The sequence below is a fragment of the Eutrema salsugineum genome, unplaced genomic scaffold, assembly GCF_000478725.1.
Source record: "Eutrema salsugineum unplaced genomic scaffold, Eutsalg1_0 scaffold_1, whole genome shotgun sequence".
Taxonomy (NCBI): domain Eukaryota; kingdom Viridiplantae; phylum Streptophyta; class Magnoliopsida; order Brassicales; family Brassicaceae; genus Eutrema; species Eutrema salsugineum.
In genome coordinates, this window is record NW_006256909.1 from 14,433,727 (window position 1) to 14,451,454 (window position 17,728).

The following is a 17,728-nucleotide window of genomic DNA, read 5'->3' on the forward strand; positions in this document are numbered from 1 at the left end:
ATTTGGAGCAATCGGAGTTTGTTGTTGTTCTTAAGTTCTTTTTTCTATGATTCTTGCTTGTTCAGTTTGAAGAAACTCACGTGTATTACTATCTTCTATAGATTACAAATTTGTTAACAATATTTTATTTTTCTCCTCCATTTCTTTTAGCACCAATTTTTTTGCTTGATTTTGCATACGTAATTGAGCCATTTCATAAGCTTTTCCGTTAGTTGATGAATTATCTTTTAAGAAATTGAGGAGTTGTTCATTTGATGAAGCCAAAGTATCACAAGATGAATCGTTACCTTCATCAAATTTTTCTTTTAAGTTTTGCTTTCTTCAACCCAATGGGACGTTGTAGTGCATTTGATCCACCATCTTCACTACTTAAATTGATTGAAAATGTAGACATTCCCGGAGAGTGTGATGTTGGAGAACCGACCGTATCACTCCCAGTATTTGGACTATCCGGGATACTGATGTTTACATTATCTGTAAACTTTGGAATATCCTTCATCAACTCCCACACATGATCAAACTTTTTTAAGTTTTGGATCTTGTATCAATTTCTTTGTTTTATCCATCTATAATATATATAGAACATAAAATTTTGTTAAATGCATATATAATTATATATAATAACTATAAAAATAATTCACATTCATCGAATTTATACTTACAATATGATGCGAGTTGTAAACGGGATTGGTTGTTTTCGTTTTACTAAGCTTCAGGTTTTAAATTTATAACCCCTAAATGTCTGCAAGTGCACAGATGTGCGCTGTAGTACTTAGGGTATCGATCCACAGAGACTTAGTTGTTTCAGTACGAATTCAACGCAACGCTTAAATCAGATTAGAACAAAAAGGGTTTTGGTTTTGGTTTTGGGTTTTTGGTTGTCACTAAATCTAAACTAGAAAGCAAGTAAAAAGCAATTGAAAGAAAACTAAAGCAGGTAAAGCAAGTAAAAAGCGATTGAACAAAGCGAATAGAAGGCAAGTAAATAGCGATTGAAAGTATAATGGAAACAAGAAAATAAGCGAATGAAAAGCAAAGGAATACGAAGGTTGTAAGCGATTAAAAACAAACGTTGGGGCTCAAGAGGTTTTGCAGGGGTTCATGGACTAGGCTATGTCGATTTTAAGCATATGATAAAGGTAATCAACTACGTATGAATAGCTTACTTTCGCAGCACTAAACAACTATCTCTCGCAACCCTAATCAGTAGGTTTCCACTCTGATTCTGGAAGGGAGAAGATGCAATAGCAGAACAAGACTCATCAATATTCACAACTCAACTACAGGTAGGTTTCCACTCCTATAGAAGAATTGCTCATTTCACCCTAGTTCAGAAAATCAATGAAAGCTTTCGCAACATATCATATCAGATCGGCTTCTAAGTGGCCAGCAAAGAATCACGCAGTAAGATTAAAGGCAAACGAAGAACATCTAGAAGATTATAATCCTAAATCTATCGATTCATAAGCAAAGACACATGAAATTCCCTTTGAATAATCCCTTTAAACCCAACAGGGTAACTACTCAAACATATTGTAACAAAGCATCATAGAGTATTGAAAGTGCAGGAAATTAAAGAAAAGAAGGAAGAAGAACGAAGAACGGAAGCGACGACGGAGGCGCGATGATGCTCTCCTCGGCGGCGGCTCCTCCTTCAAAACCGGCGGCCTCCCTCTCTAGGGTTTGAGTCTCACACGAAAATTTAAGTACAGAAAGGAACACACCCTTTAGAATGACCTAAAGGGGGTATTTATAGCTTCTGGAGTGGTTGTGGACACTCAGGGCTTCAAAAATAACGAAAGGAATTGATCTGGGCTTTAATTAAGTCGTCGGGAAAGTGAACGACCAAAGTCCGCGGTCGTGGTGGCTCTTCCCACGGGAAAATGGGTGTTGGCCGCGGTCCCGGCACATGCTCTCTTCCGGAACTGCATTTTCTGTCATTCTTGCATCGGGAGTATATGAAGATCTAACCGTTGGATTGTCTCCAAACCAAGTGCATTAGAAAGCTGGTTGGATCCTCTATGTTGTCTCAAAATTTGGGGGTGATTAGACGGTGAGAAGGTCTTCATCGCTTGTCATACTTCTGACGGTCTGCATTTATCCAAAATTGCTCATTTGTTCCAAATTGCATATCTTTTGCCCAAGTTTCCTGTAAAGTCTTTTGAAACTCTAAAACATTGAAAACACTTTAAAAACATTGAAAACAGAGTTAAAACACCTGCATAAGACTTTATTGTGATCCATAAAAGTGGTCAAAATAAGGTGTTATCAACTCCTCCAGACTTACCTTTTTGTTTGTCCTCAAACAAACTTAAGTCAGGAAAGAATTTTTTTTTTGAAAAATCGCAGGAACTAAACAATATCTCAGTGACCGTTCTTCTAAACCATAACTTATCGTGAAACATCTAATTGGATCTAGTCTAGAAAATTCTCACCAAAATACAAGCAAAGTATTCCGTTAATCCGTCATGCGAAAATCTACACACTTAGATCTGACTTCCAGTCAACTAGCTCTCTACATTCATTAAGTGTAATGGTGAATTCTCATCAAAAACATTATTCAGGGTAGACGGCGTTTGACATTAAGGCTATTTAAGTGGTGGAGCTTAGGTGTTTAGGGTTACCTGAAGAATATGGAGGATGCAAGATATTATGCAAAACCGCAAGAGAGAGTGAAGCTGTTGGTATCCACAGTTTTCAGTCACTTTCTTCTTGCTATAGATTACTGGCCTTCTTCCTCAGGTTCTCTCCTAACTCCCCCAGACTTAGATTTTTGTAAATCTTTCAAAAACATAGCTCTATAAACGCTTAGTAGATTCTTCTTGCTCCAAAAATTTCGACAATCTAGGACTCATTAGGCTTTTTGTTTCCCTCTCTCTTTTAATTTTTTTTTTTTTTTTTTTTTTAAAAGAGAGGGAACACCTTTAGATATAGAGTCTTAGAGAGCACGAAATTACCAGTTAAGATTTGTCTTGTTAAGCTTCTTGATGTTTCTGATACTCTTCCTTCCCAATTCCATTCAGTCTCCTTTGTGAGTGACTGAAAACTGCGTCGCTCCTTTTCTCTCCGACGTTTTTGCACATATCTGCTGATATAAACTAAAGAGAGAATGCACGAGGATTAAAAACAAGGGTTTTAGGTTTAGGGTATGGTACCAGATAAAGATAAACTGGTCATCTAGGACGACAAAGAGTGGTAAAAGTGAGGGTAAAAGATGTCCTAGATGTGTATGTCGGTGCCTGCCTAAAATCAATGATGAGAAAATTAAATGTAAATATTAAGGTCAAATAAAATGAGCTAGTATATCCTGTCAGAAAGAATCTCCTTGAATAGAAGTCCTCTGGTGGGATTTCGTAATGCAAGTACTTAGCTACCGCCTAGTCTAGGCCTAAATCACAAAAGAGCAAAAAACGAGGAAATAGCGTAGAAGCACACTGGTCTAATTCATCATAGTATTGTTTATTGTGTTCCTGGTTTGAAAAATTTTTGAAAAACATTTTTGAAAACGATTTTTGAAAAAATTTATGAAAAACTTTTTGAAAAATTTTATGTGTCCAAAACAAACTCAAAACAAATCAAATGTCATTAGTAACGGATGAACATCCTCCTCCAGACTTATTTCACACTGTCCTTAGTGTGATAAATCTTGGAAAGAATGGTAAAGAAAATAGAAAAGTTTAAATGTTTAAGTGAACTTATCGTGCTGGAGAGTGCTGCTCGTCTTTTGAATCTATTCTTCCTTATTGAAAACCTGAAATTAAATGAAACAGAAACAAAGCAATGGAAATAGAAAATAAAGGTCAACGGGAAATAGATAAAATACCAAGTGGGTTGCCTCCCACTAAGCGCTTGTTTCAAGTCGTTAGCTTGACATTGTGGTTCGATTAGACTTAACCTGCATCGTGACACTCCTTGGTCTCATTATTGGCCGATGATGGATCAATCAAAAACATCACTTCTCTCTCGTCTTCGCTTTCTTCAGCCAGATATGGCTTTACACGCTGTCCATTCACTGTAAATGAGTTTCCGGTTCTGTCCCATAGGACTATGGCTCCGTATGGCTTGACTTCCTTTATCGTGAACGGTCCTGACCATCTTGAACGTAATTTTCCTGGAAAAAGCTTAAGACGAGAATTGAAAAGAAGAACTTTATCATTAGGAGCAAAAGTTCTATGAATAATCTTCTTATCATGATATGCTTTAGTCTTCTCCTTGTAGATCTTCGAGTTTTCGTAGGCATTGTGTCGGATTTCTACTAACTCATGAAGTTGAAGTACTCTTCTTTCTCCAGCCGTTTTCAAGTTCATATTCATCTCCTTGATAGCCCATTGCGCCTTATACTCGAGTTCTACTGGAAGGTGACATGCTTTTCCGTAAACTAGGTTGAATGGTGTTGTTCCTAACGGTGTCTTGAATGCTGTTCGATATGCCCATAATGCATCGTCAAGCTTTGTAGACCAATCCTTGCGATGAACTGCAGTAGTTTTCTGCAAAATCGACTTGATTTCTCTGTTTGAGATCTCTACTTGACCGCTGGTTTGGGGATGGTAGGGAGAAGAAACTTTATGAGTAACTCCATTCTTTCTAAGAAGATTCTCGAAAACTCTGTTGATGAAATGCGATCCTCCGTCGCTTATCACAATTCTAGGAACTCCAAAACGCGGGAATATAACAGATTTAAACAGCTTCATGACAACTTTCGCATCATTGGTGGGGCTAGCGACTGCTTCAACCCACTTAGAGACGTAGTCTACTGCTACTAAGATGTATTGGTTTCCAAAAGAAGTATGAAAGGGTCCCATAAAATCTATTCCCCAAACATCAAAAATTTCGACTTCGAGAATAAAATTTTGAGGCATCTCATTCCTTTTGCTTATGTTGCCCATCCTTTGGCATTTATCGCATCGCGATATATAAGCTTGAGTATCTTTGAACAAAGTAGGCCACTAGAAACCTGCTTGTAAGATTTTTGAAGCAGTTTTGAAGGTTGCGAAATGTCTTGCGTAAGACGAGCTATGGCATCCGAATAAAATTCCTTCCATCTCTTCTTCAGCCACGCATCTTCGGAATAACCCATCAACACATCTCATATAGAGATAGGGTTCATCCCAAAAACAATTTCTTATGTCTTTCAGGAACTTATTCTTCCTATAACCAAAGAATTGTGGTGGTTCTATATCAGCTGCTAGGTAATTTGCTATGTGCCTCAACCATGGGGTGTTGAAAGCATCTGCTCGTCGCATTATAGGACGTGGTGGTGCGGTATTGGCATTGGGGGTAGTATCTATTGCATAGATGTTTTCTTCTGGAAAACTGTCATTTAGAGGCAATCTTTCTTCAACTCGAATTCGTGAAAGATGGTCTGCAACTCCATTATCTGCTCCTTTCCGATCTCGAATTTCGATGTCGAATTCTTGCAGTAGGAGGATCCATCTTATCAACCGAGGTTTAGCGTCTTTCTTAGACATTAAATACTTGATTGCAGCATGATCAGTATGAACTATGACCTTAGATCCTATGAGATAAGAACAGAATTTCTCAAATGCAAATACGACAGCTAGAAGTTCTTTCTCTGTTGTAGCATAATTGCATTGAGCTTCGTCAAGAGTTCTGCTTGCGTAGTAGATTACGTGTAGTTTCTTATCTTTTCGTTGGCCAAGCACTGCTCCGACTGCATAGTCACTTGCATCGCACATGATTTCGAATGGGAGTTCCCAATCAGGTGCTTGCACGACAGGAGCGGAAACAAGAGCTTGTTTGATCTTATGAAACGCGGCTAAGCACTCATCAAACTCGAAGTTCGTTTCCTTGCAAAGCAAACGCGTAAGAGGTCTAGCTATTTGAGAAAAATCTTTAATGAAGCGCCTATAGAATCCTGCATGTCCTAAGAAACTACGAATTCCTTTTACGTTTGTGGGTGGTTGTAGGCTGGTCATGACCTCAATTTTAGCTTTGTCAACTTCAATACCTTTTCCGGAAATTCTGTGCCCAAGCACGATTCCGTCTTGTACCATGAAGTGATATTTTTCCCAATTTAATACTAAGTGCTTATCTTCACATCTTTGCAGAACTTTACCAAGGTTGCCTAGGCACTTTTCAAAAGAATAACCATAGACAGAGAAGTCGTCCATGAATACTTCCATGAAATCCTCAATAAAATCTGTGAAGATCAACATCATGCACCGCTGGAAGGTAGCAGGTGCATTACACAATCCAAAAGGCATACATCTGTAAGCAAACGTGCCATATGGACAAGTGAATGTCGTTTTTTCTTGATCCTCCGGGCGAATAGGAATTTGGAAAAATCCGGAGTATCCATCAAGAAAGCAATAATAAGGGTGATTAGCTAATCTTTCTAGCATTTGATCTATGATTGGAAGTGGAAAATGATCTTTCCTAGTTGCTGCATTCAGTTTCCGGTAATCGATGCACATACGATGTCCAGTTACTGTTCTTGTAGCGATCATTTCATTTTTATCATTTTTAATGACAGTGACTCCTCCTTTCTTTGGAACAACATGAACTGGGATAACCCAAGTGCTATCTGAGATAGGAAAGATTATTCCAGCTTCTAAAAGCTTCATAATCTCCTTCTTGACAACATCCATTAGATTAGGGTTCAGTCTCCTTTGACTTTCAATTGAGTTTTTAGCATTATCCTCCAGATTTATCTTGTGCATACAAAGATCTGGAGAGATTCCAGGTATGTCATCAAGGGAATATCCTAAGGCTTTTCTATGCTTTCTCAGCTCAGTCAACAGCATTGTGGTTTCTTCTTCCGTCAAACCAGAGTTTATTTTGACAGGATAAGTAGAATTTGGTCCAAGGAAAGCGTACTTAAGTCCGACGGGAAGAGGTTTAAGCTCGACTTTAGGGGCTTTAAGCTCACTCCAAGGATCGTTAATTGCTGCAGCAGTGTCTTTAGGAGGTGTATGAATGTTTGTTTGGTCCTTAAGATCTAGATAGTGTAGAGGTTTCCTATAAGTTTCGGACTTATCAAGCATACGTGCGCATTCACTCGAAATTCCTTCAAGGAAATTGCGTTCATCTTTTGCGGGTGAAAGCGTGACACTTAAAGGGTCATCTAGAAGCAGATCTTCATAGACTTCCTTAATAATTCCGTCTAACTCATCAACCCAACAAATTTTTCCATCCAAAGTTGGTTTATCGAAACTTTTGTTCATGTCAAATTGCATAACTGAACCGGCTAGATGACGGTCGATTTTCCCTTTAGGAACATTGATTATGGCTCCGACTGTAGATAAGAATGGTCTTCCAAGAATAAGTGGATCCTTAGGTTCTTTTTCTAGTTCTAGAACTACGAAATCGGTTGGTATGGAACATTTTCGATTTCGACGGGAACATCTACTAAGATACCTACAGGTTGTCTAACGGAACGATCAGCTAGTACTAAAGAAATCTTAGTGGGCTTGAAAGTGTGATGTCCTAAACGTTTTGCTACTGAAAGAGGCATCATGTTTATGCTAGAACCTAAATCACAGAGAGCACGCTCAAAAGCTACATCATTGATGGTGCATGAAAGTACGAAGCTTCCAGGATCGTTTTTCTTTTCAGGGATTCGGCTTTGCAGGATAGAACTACATTCATGGGTTATCATCATAACGCCTTCTTCAAGAGTTAAAGAATTTGTTAGAATACCCTTCATGTATTTTCTTAAAGCAGGAATCATAGCACAAGCTTCTACGAAAGGTAATCTCACGTTTAATTGATCGATTAGCTATTTCAGCTTAGTTTTTTCTTTCTCTTTCTTAGGGGCTCTTAAGGCTCTAGGATATGTAGGTTTAGGTTTGTAGACACGAGTTGGTGGAGGTGGAATCGGGTCTTCTCCAAGGATTTCTCGGGATGAATCTTCTCTTACTTCTTCTCCATCCTTTTCTCCTACCACTTCCTTTTCAACATCTTCATTCGTGATTCTTTCTTTTTCTTTCTCCTTTTCCTTACCCTTTTCCTCAACTTCGGGATCTTTAGGAAATTCTGGCTCTTTGTAAGCTAATCCACTCATAAGTGTGATAGCTTTCACATGATCGGAGGGATCTGCTTCACTTGAGCTTTCGAAAGAATTTTCACTTAGCTCCTCTTCAGAATTTTCTAACTTTTTAGAATTAGTTTTGACCATTATGTTAAGGAGGGTATCGGAATCCTTCTGCATCTCTTTTAGTTCAGATCTAAGATCACTAATCTCTTGAGACATAGATTTTTGAAGCTCTAAATTCTTTTTGTTTAGGTTTTCAGCTTCAGAAGAGGGAAAACTTGGATAGGAAACAGGATTAGATTGAATACCCAAGATTGGTTTGGGAGGTGGTGTCCAACCAGGCTCAGAAGACGTTTTCCCGCAGTCAGGTGGCTCACGACCGCAGTGAAACATGTCTTGGCCGCGGTTAGAACAGCCACGACCGCGGTGAAAGCTTGCTTGGCCGCGGTCCAGACGAATGGACCCGCGGTGATCAGAAACGAATGGAAAATCTTGAATTTGATAGACTTCTGCAGTTTTCATCATCCCTTGATCATAAGAATCCATTGGGTTGTCCCAGCCATCAAAGTTACACGTATTGTGTACCTTATTTGGTTGTTGCAATCCAAGATGACTCATTATGTGACGGAGACACTTTATAACTTCCGAAATTTCTTCTTTCTTCTCAGGAAGTGCAGAATTACCAAAGGTTACTTGATTTCGGATGCTGTTTCCTAAATTTTTAATGAAAACGTGAGCATCTTCTACAGATCTAGTTGTGAAATCTCCATTACTTGCTATATCAAAAGAGTGTCGTAACTCTGGAGTTATACCGCGATAGAAGATACTTAGCAGGTATTCCTCGGCATATCCATGGTGTGGACAATCTCTTTGGTATTCCCTAAATCTTTCCCAAGTATCTAAAAGATCTTCATCTTCTTTTTGTTTAAAAGTTCTTATCTTCTTTCTTAATAGATTTGCAAGATTTCTAGTGTAAAAACGATTTAGGAAAGCAGTTTTACACGCTGCCCACGTTTTTAGTGAAGCAGGTGGCAAAGATTTTAGCCATTTGCTGGCCTTATCTCTAAGAGAGAATGGGAAAAGACTACACTTGTGGTAATCCCCATTTGCTGTAATGGTTGCACATAATTCTTTGAACGTCTCGATATGGTCTATCGGGTTTTCGAATGAATAACCAGAGAATTGATTTTGTTGAACTAAATGGATATGGGGTACCTTAATTTCGGTTTTGCCATCCTTTGGTAAGGCTGGTTGAATAGCTCTTCGATCTCCCATGAATTTCTCGAGTGAATCGAAACTTCCAATCAGTTCATCATCATCTTCACGTTTTGTCGATCCGATCAGCTCATTGTCATCATAGATCGGTTCTTCAAACTCATCATCAGTCAGATCATCATCGATTGGATCACCATCCACACGATTTGGTGGATCACCAAGAGTTCCGGGAACATGTTCCCGGTCTCTCATCGCAGAGAAACCTAAAAAATTCAAAAGAAAAAGTAAATATAAACAAGTGTTCTAATGGATTTAAGCTGGGATTCACAACGAAACAAATTTAAGTCCCCGGCAACGGCGCCAAAAACTTGATGCGAGTTGTAAACGGGGTTTGTTGTTTTCGTTTTACTAAGCTTCAGGTTTTAAATTTATAACCCCTAAATGTCTGCAAATGCACAGATGTGCGCTGTAGTACTTAGGGTATCGATCCACAGAGACTTAGTTGTTTCAGTACGAATTCAACGCAACGCTTAAATCAGATTAGAACAAAAAGGGTTTTGGTTTTGGTTTTGGGTTTTTGGTTGTCACTAAATCTAAACTAGAAAGCAAGTAAAAAGCAATTGAAAGAAAACTAAAGCAGGTAAAGCAAGTAAAAAGCGATTGAACAAAGCGAATAGAAGGCAAGTAAATAGCGATTGAAAGTATAATGGAAACAAGAAAATAAGCGAATGAAAAGCAAAGGAATACGAAGGTTGTAAGCGATTAAAGACAAACGTTGGGGCTCAAGGGGTTTCGCAGGGGTTCATGGACTAGGCTATGTCGATTTTAAGCATATGATAAAGGTAATAAACTACGTATGTTCTAGAACTCGAGGCATGGAAGTATGAATAGCCTACTTTTGCAGCACTAAACAAGTATCTCTCGCAACTCTAATCAGTAGGTTTCCACTCTGATTCTGGAAGGGAGAAGATGCAATAGCAGAACAAGACTCATCAATATTCACAACTCAACTACAGGTAGGTTTCCACTCCTATAGAAGAATTGCTCGTTTCACCCTAGTTCAGACAATCAATGAAAGCTTTCGCAACATATCATATCAGATCGGCTTCTAAGTGGCCAACAAAGAATCACACAGTAAGATTAAAGGCAAACGAAGAACATCTAGAAGATTATAATCCTAAATTTATCGATTCATAAGCAAAGACACATGAAATTCCCTTTGAATAATCCCTTTAAACCCAACAGGGTAACTACTCAAACATATTGTAACAAAGCATCATAGAGTATTGAAAGTGCAGGAAATTAAAGAAAAGAAGGAAGAAGAACGAAGAACGGAAGCGACGACGGAGGTGCGATGATGCTCTCCTCAGCGGCGGCTCCTCCTTCAAAACCGGCGGCCTCCCTCTCTAGGGTTTGAGTCTCACACGAAAATTTAAGTACAGAAAGGAACACACCCTTTAGAATGACCTAAAGGGGGTATTTATAGCTTCTGGAGTGGTTGTGGACACTTAGGGCTTCAAAAATAACGAAAGGAATTGATCTGGGCTTTAATTAAGTCGTCGGGAAAGTGAACGACCAAAGTCCACGGTCGCGGTGGCTCTATCCACGGGAAAATGGGTGTTGGCCGCGGTCCCGGCACATGCTCTCTTCCGGAACTGCATTTTCTATCATTCTTGCATCGGGAGTATATGAAGATCTAACCGTTGGATTGTCTCCAAACCAAATGCATTAGAAAGCTGGTTGGATCCTCTATGTTGTCTCAAATTTTGGGGGTGATCAGACGGTGAGAAAGTCTTCATCGCTTGTTATACTTCTGACGGTCTGCATTTATCCAAAATTGCTCATTTGTTCCAAATTGCATATTTTTTGCCTAAGTTTCCTGTAAAGTCTTTTGAAACTATAAAACATTGAAAACACTTTAAAAACATTGAAAACAGAGTTAAAACACCTGCATAAGACTTTATTGTGATCCATAAAAGTGGTCAAAATACGGTGTTATCACAATATCATGTTCAGATGCTCCACTTGGATGCATATTTTCCACTTGGATGACACAGCTCTTCAAATTCCTAACAGCGTAGAGGATAATACCCATGCAACCTTGGAGAGATATGTTGCTTCTAACTTCCCAACTCTCATTTTTTTTTCATTGTAAGATTTTGCTATTTTTACCCATAATTTTTTAGAGTTTGGTTATTGTTACCAATTGGGTCTTGTGATATTTGTAAATATACATGACATAATAACACAACTTCTTGTTGATTGAATGATGTGCCTCTATTTTGACTCATTTTTTGTATAGAAAAGAAAGATTAGTTGAAATGTGATATTTTTCATTGGGTATACTCTATTGTTTATACACAATAATATATGGATAAGAATTCAAATGAATGGCCACAAATCAGTTTCAAAAATTTCCTTATTTTATTATGTTGGATATCTCCAGAATTAATCCAATGGCTAGTGATAGATGAAATCCAATGAATGGTGTAGATTAAATTCTCAAGATTTTTTTATCTAATCTGTTGTATATCTCCAGATTTAATCCAATGGCTAGTGATGGATAAAATCCAATGAACAATGTAGATTATATTCTCAAGATTTCCTTATATAAGGGGGTGTTATTGGAGAGTTGATTTATAAAGATTTTTAGAGTTTAAGATTCTATAGTTATTGGTTTGTGGATTTTTACATTCTTAATAGATTCCTCTGTTATTCATTTAGAGATTATAAAAATCAGTTGTTATTGATATGATGATTTTTATAATCTAATCAAAATCCATTGTTATTCAAAAAGTCTGCATTTTAATGATTTTATGATTCTGTTATAATCTAGTGTTATTGGCATAATGATTCTTTATAATTTAATTCATAAATCATGATTCTCAAAATACTACCTATATCCCTGGATTCTCAAAATCTGTTTTTTTTTTTTTTTTTTTTTTGTCAACAGCCTCATTACCTAGTACGGTTGGGTTAACCAAACCGGTGGTATTGAGTTTACATACATAACATTTTGAGGGTAGATCCGAGCACTCCTTGCTAGGTTATCCGCCTTCGAATTCTTTGCGCGTGGGATATGGGATATACGAAAGAAACTGAACCTGTCTTTCATCTTCATTATCTCCTCCAAGTGTAGAGCAAAAGCCGGCCAGTCTTCGGGTGTAGACACCATCTTCACCAACTCTGAACAGTCCGTAGCAAAAGCGACTTCCATCTTTTGATTCTCCAACATACAGTGCATAGCCCATATAAGGGCTTCCATTTCTGCGTGTAGAGGCGTAAGACTTCGTCTTACATTTTGTGCTCCCATTATTTTCTCTGGAACACCTTCCTTAAAATAAAACCATCCTAGACCCGTTATTGGCTCCGTAACTTTCCACGATCCATCAATATAGCACCACCAGCCTTCATAGACTATAGGTATAGACAGGCTTGTAGTATGACCAAGATCTACATGTGTTACTTCCTGTTCCGGATTTTGAGCCTCTTCCCATAAATTCGCTTCTGTTTCCGCTATTTTTAGCGTAACTCGTGGATCAATATCGTTTAAAATCTGTTATATTAAAAAATTCTTAATAAATTATTTAAATCCATAGAACTCTCTCTAAATTTTATAAATCCAACAAAACTCTTAAAAATTTGACAAATCTCATGATTTTTAAAATCAACTAAAATCTTCATAAATCTAACTCCCAATAACCCCCCCTAAAATGTTGGATACATAAAATATTGACAGATTTTCAATCTAATGGCCAGTGAATGATAAGATCCAATAAACGGTCTAGATTAAATTCTGGAGATTTTCTTATCTTAAATGTATAATAAAAATGACATGATTTTAATCAATGGCTAGTAACGGGTGAAATCTAATGAATGGTGTAGATTAAATTCTCAAGATTTCATTATCTAATCTGTTGTATATCTCTAGATTTAATCCAATAGCTAGTGATGGATAAAATCCAATGAATGGTGTAGATTAAATTCTCAAGATTTCCTTATCTAAAATGTTGGATACATAGAATATTGATAGATTTCAATCTAATGGTTAGTGAATGATGAAATCTAATAAACGATCTAGATTAAATTCTGAAGATTTTCTTATTTTAAATGTATGATAGAAAAATGATAAGAAAATATCAAGATTTTCTTATCTTCATAGTAACATTTATATCTATAAATATACATATGTGAACATTAGAAAGAAATCACAACTTCTTATCTATTAGTAAAAAAAAATGAATTTTAATTTTGGAGGACAATCTTCTTTTCAAAATTCTTCTTCCTCTTCTGATGAGTTTGATGAATGGTTGATGGATGACATTGCAGCAATGGATAGAGAAGAACAAATTGCAGTGAATATGATTGTCAACAAGAACCGTCTTATTCACCCACTCACTCATGAACACAATCACATAAGTCATCGCGGCTCTATTCCTGGTCATGCAGTTATACATCGTGACAGAGAAACTGCTCATCGTAATTTATTCAACGATTACTTTTCTGATAATCCTTTGTATGGTGAAAGAGAGTTCCATCGTCGATTTCGAATGTCACAAAGGTTATTTCTTCGAATTGTTGATGCTGTTAAACAACATGACAACTACTTTACTCAACGACGTGATGGGCTTGGTAGATTGGACTTATCAACCTTGCAAAAAGTGACGGCTGCTATTCGGATTTTGGCGTATATTATGCCTGCTGATGCCACAGACGAGTACATCAAGATAGGAGAGTCTACCACAATTGAATGCATGAAAAGATTTTGTCGTACAATTGTAGAAGTGTTCTCGGAATGATATCTCAGGTTACCAACAGCAGAAGACGTTGCCAGACTTCTCAATATCGGCCAACAGCGTGGATTTCTCGGAATGTTGGGCAGTCTTGATTGTATGCATTGGAAATGGAAAAAATTGTCTAATTGCATGGACAGGACAATTTGCAGGTCGTAGCGGATCTCTCACAATTATTCTTGAAGCTGTTGTTGATTATAATCTATGGATATGACATTCTTATTTTGGAATGTCAGGCATCAACAATGACATTAATGTTCTGAAGTCATCAAATTTGTTTTCAAAACTTCTCAAGGTGCCGCTTCTCCTGCTAATTATATTATTCAGAGAAAAGAATATAACATGGGTTATTATTTAGCCGATGGTATATACCCAAAATGGTCAACTATTGTTCAAACTATAAGCGATCCACAAGGGCCAAAGAAAAAGTTGTTTGCAGCAAGACAAGAAGCATGTCGAAAAGATGTTGAGCGGGCATTTGGAATTTTACAATTTAAGTTTGTTATCATAGCTGGATCATCTCGGTACTGGCAGAAGAAGGTATTGCATGATATCATGACAACATGCATTATAATGCATAACATGATAATTGAGGATGAACGTGTTATTAACGCACCAATTCGAGATGCAAAACCAGCGCCACAAACAACCGTTGAATTGGCATTTGATGAAAATGACCGATTTCAACAATTTTTAGCTCGTAATCTACGAATCATAAATAAAGAAGCTCATTTGTCACTTCGAAATGCATTGATTGATCATATATGGGAGCATTATGGTATTGGTTTTGTTGAATAATCTTGATGTTTTTCATGTAATTTTATAATTTGATTGTGTGTGTTTTATTTTCTATTTTATATGTAATTTTCTATTATTATGTAAATTTTTATTTTATTTTATGTATTTATATTTATTTATGAAAGTTCTATCATTATAGTTAATAATTATGAAAACTGAGGACTATAATGTAAAATATAAACTTCTTTTTAAAATAGATTTGAGGTTTTACTATTGGAGCAATGCACCCCCAAACCTTCATTTTAGGGATTTGTCATCCTCAAAATAAGGGTCTGGGTTGGAGATGCTCTTAGATCATGCGTTCTATTAAGGAGATTGTGTGTCAAATATAATATTTTTTTACTGAACAAAAAGATAATTATGTATTTGTATATATTTTTATTAGCAAAAATTAGTCGTTTCTTCTTCGTTACCACGCCGATATGCTGTTACAGATTTGAATAAATGTTTTTCCATCTCAATATTTAGGGTAAAAACAAAGTTAGACTGGATCCAGAAATTACAAAAATTCGAAGGCGGTTTTGTCCTCTCTTCATTCCAAATTACGCATCACTCCCATACTATATCTACATTTTCCAGAATTTTCTCTGTTTATATTTGTCTGGTAAGTTTTCTGTTGACCTTAATTTTGAATTTTCAACTGTACATCTCGCTCTTATTTTCCAATTTCTTTACAATGAAATTCGCAAGATGTCAAATTTTCGTCTACCCGAGAGGATTTTTGCCGCTAGTCAAAAGCTAGTAGGGGAGAATGTTAATTATTACCAGTAGAGGAGAAGGTTAATTATTTGCCGCTCTTATTTTCTGTACAGGCCATCTTTAATGCACTTGACGACGAAGAAGTGAAGAGACTACGAGATTTGCAATTGGGAAAGCTTCTAGCGACCATGGATATGTCCTTGTTTTCCAGTAGTTTTGGGTTCTTTATGCTAGCTAGTCTCTTGCTTGTCAAGAAGAAACACAAGTTGTGGTTCTTGTTCGCTGGTTGTCTGGTCAGATTTTCTCTTCGGGAGTTTGCTATAGTCATTGGTCTAGAATGTGGTAAGGTCACCAAAAAAAAAATATCTCGTAACCCAGAATCTTACTGGCCTGAACTTTTCGGTCTGCTTAAATCATGCACAGTTAAAGAAAAATCACTGATAGAGAGAAAAAGTTCAAATGCGCTTGTCTTGCTGTGACGGATTCTGTGCTAGTTTCTACATCTCATATTTTTCTGGAATTGATAAAGAATATCGAGGAGTTCTTTTCATACCCATGTGGCAGAGTTGGTTTTGATTTGTTGGTGTCTAGTATCAAATTGAAGGACGAGTTGGTGTTGTCGCAGAAGACTATTGGTTTCTACGCTCTTCAATTGGTTATGATGACGGCTGTTCCCTCTCTTACTGAAGTTGTTCAACCCCCTTCTAGAGAGTCTGATAGCGATGTAGACGATGATATTGGTAGCGAAAGACGACTTGAATAACGACATCAAAGATAAAGTAATGGCTGAAGGATCGGTCACACCGGGTGCTGTGAAGATAACTCTTAGTCTTAATCATGCATGTGACCTCGATGGTTACTGTTATCTCCTCGTATAGTGGTTAACATATATGTTATCATGTTAACATATATCTTATGATCCAATATGATAGATGTTGATGTATTTATATATGTGTTTATTCCATTGTATATGTTCCCTCTTCAGTTAGATCGAAATGATTCTTTTTAGTCCCTAATAAGTTCTGTAACTTAGGTATTGGTGCATTCCATCATACCTAGTGATGGCGAGTGTGCTGTCGAGGGCATGGACCTATGGTGGAATGACGAAGTCGCGGACGACACCGTTGACGTTTTGGTCAAACTTATAGGGGAAGGATTTCGATTCAGCAAATATATGTTTGTTGGTGGTTTGACTTCTGCTGACTTAGCCCGGATGCTCAGAAAGAGAAAGAAGCAAAAGACAAAAAGAAGAAAGACAAAGACCATTGAAAGCACCTCCAACACCATCCATATCAATCTGGAGACAATTGCTGACTTGGTTGTTGGAAAGTTGAAAGGAGAGCTGCATAGTTTCAATAAAAGACTATGGGATCAAGAAGCTGCAGTCCTGTTGCAGGATGCAAAAATCTCACAAGTTATTAGTGGATCTTTAAAATCTTTGCAGGATGCTGTTATTGTAAGTATAGCTTGTTCTCTTCAGGTCACCCTTGGTTTGTGGTGACCGTACACGAGGAAAAAGCAAACCACACAAGGTCACCTCTCAGCATTCTTCTCCCAACCTCCGATCAGCTGTGGAGACCCAAGTTGACAAGCAGACCCATTCGAGAACCGCCACTAAAATTGTATTCTCAGTATCCAATGCCACTCGAGTTTCTCAACCAGCCTCACCTAATTTAACCAGTTTCCCAAGCCCACTTCCCTTGCAATGAGTAATGATGATTTTCTCTGCAGCCTCACTCCCAAGTAAGTTTAGATTCCTAGGAATTTATTTTTCCATTAGCTCATCTTTCGTTTTGAGGCATTTCTCTCTACTTTAATTGCAGGCTAATGAATCCTCCCGAAATAGCAAGGGTAATTCCACTAATTCCACACATAATTCCCAGTCTAATCCCTTGGCTACGAGCACCGCATTAGAGGGAGAGACGTCATTATTCTTGGAAGTGAGAATTATTTGGATTTAAATTGAATGTGGTCATATTTACATTACTTGCTAAGGTGACCATTACTAAAATTTGTATACCTTGCTCGCATCATGTCGCCTATTACGTTTGAAGTTGCGTGTCTTTGAAAGTTTTTTCTTTCATCCACGGTGCATAAATGGTCGGCCTTTACTCGCCTCACTTGGTACCATTCAGAGTCACTCATCTTCACAGCATAAACTCTCCACAAGTAGTTTTTTCCCTACACATTCTAGCACCATAACGGCTGTAGTCGACTTCTTGTGTGTGAA

General features: G+C 37.5%; 1 non-coding gene and 1 pseudogene across 1 annotated transcript; both read left to right on the forward strand.

The window, feature by feature from the left end:
• The first annotated feature begins 8,840 nt into the window (after positions 1-8,840).
• On the forward strand, positions 8,841-8,948 carry LOC112082568. The gene has a single exon (XR_002897236.1). It is a non-coding gene; the product is annotated as a small nucleolar RNA R71 (small nucleolar RNA).
• A 4,591-nt stretch (positions 8,949-13,539) lies between these two features.
• LOC112082030 lies at positions 13,540-14,799 on the forward strand (annotated as a pseudogene).
• Positions 14,800-17,728: the final 2,929 nt, after the last annotated feature.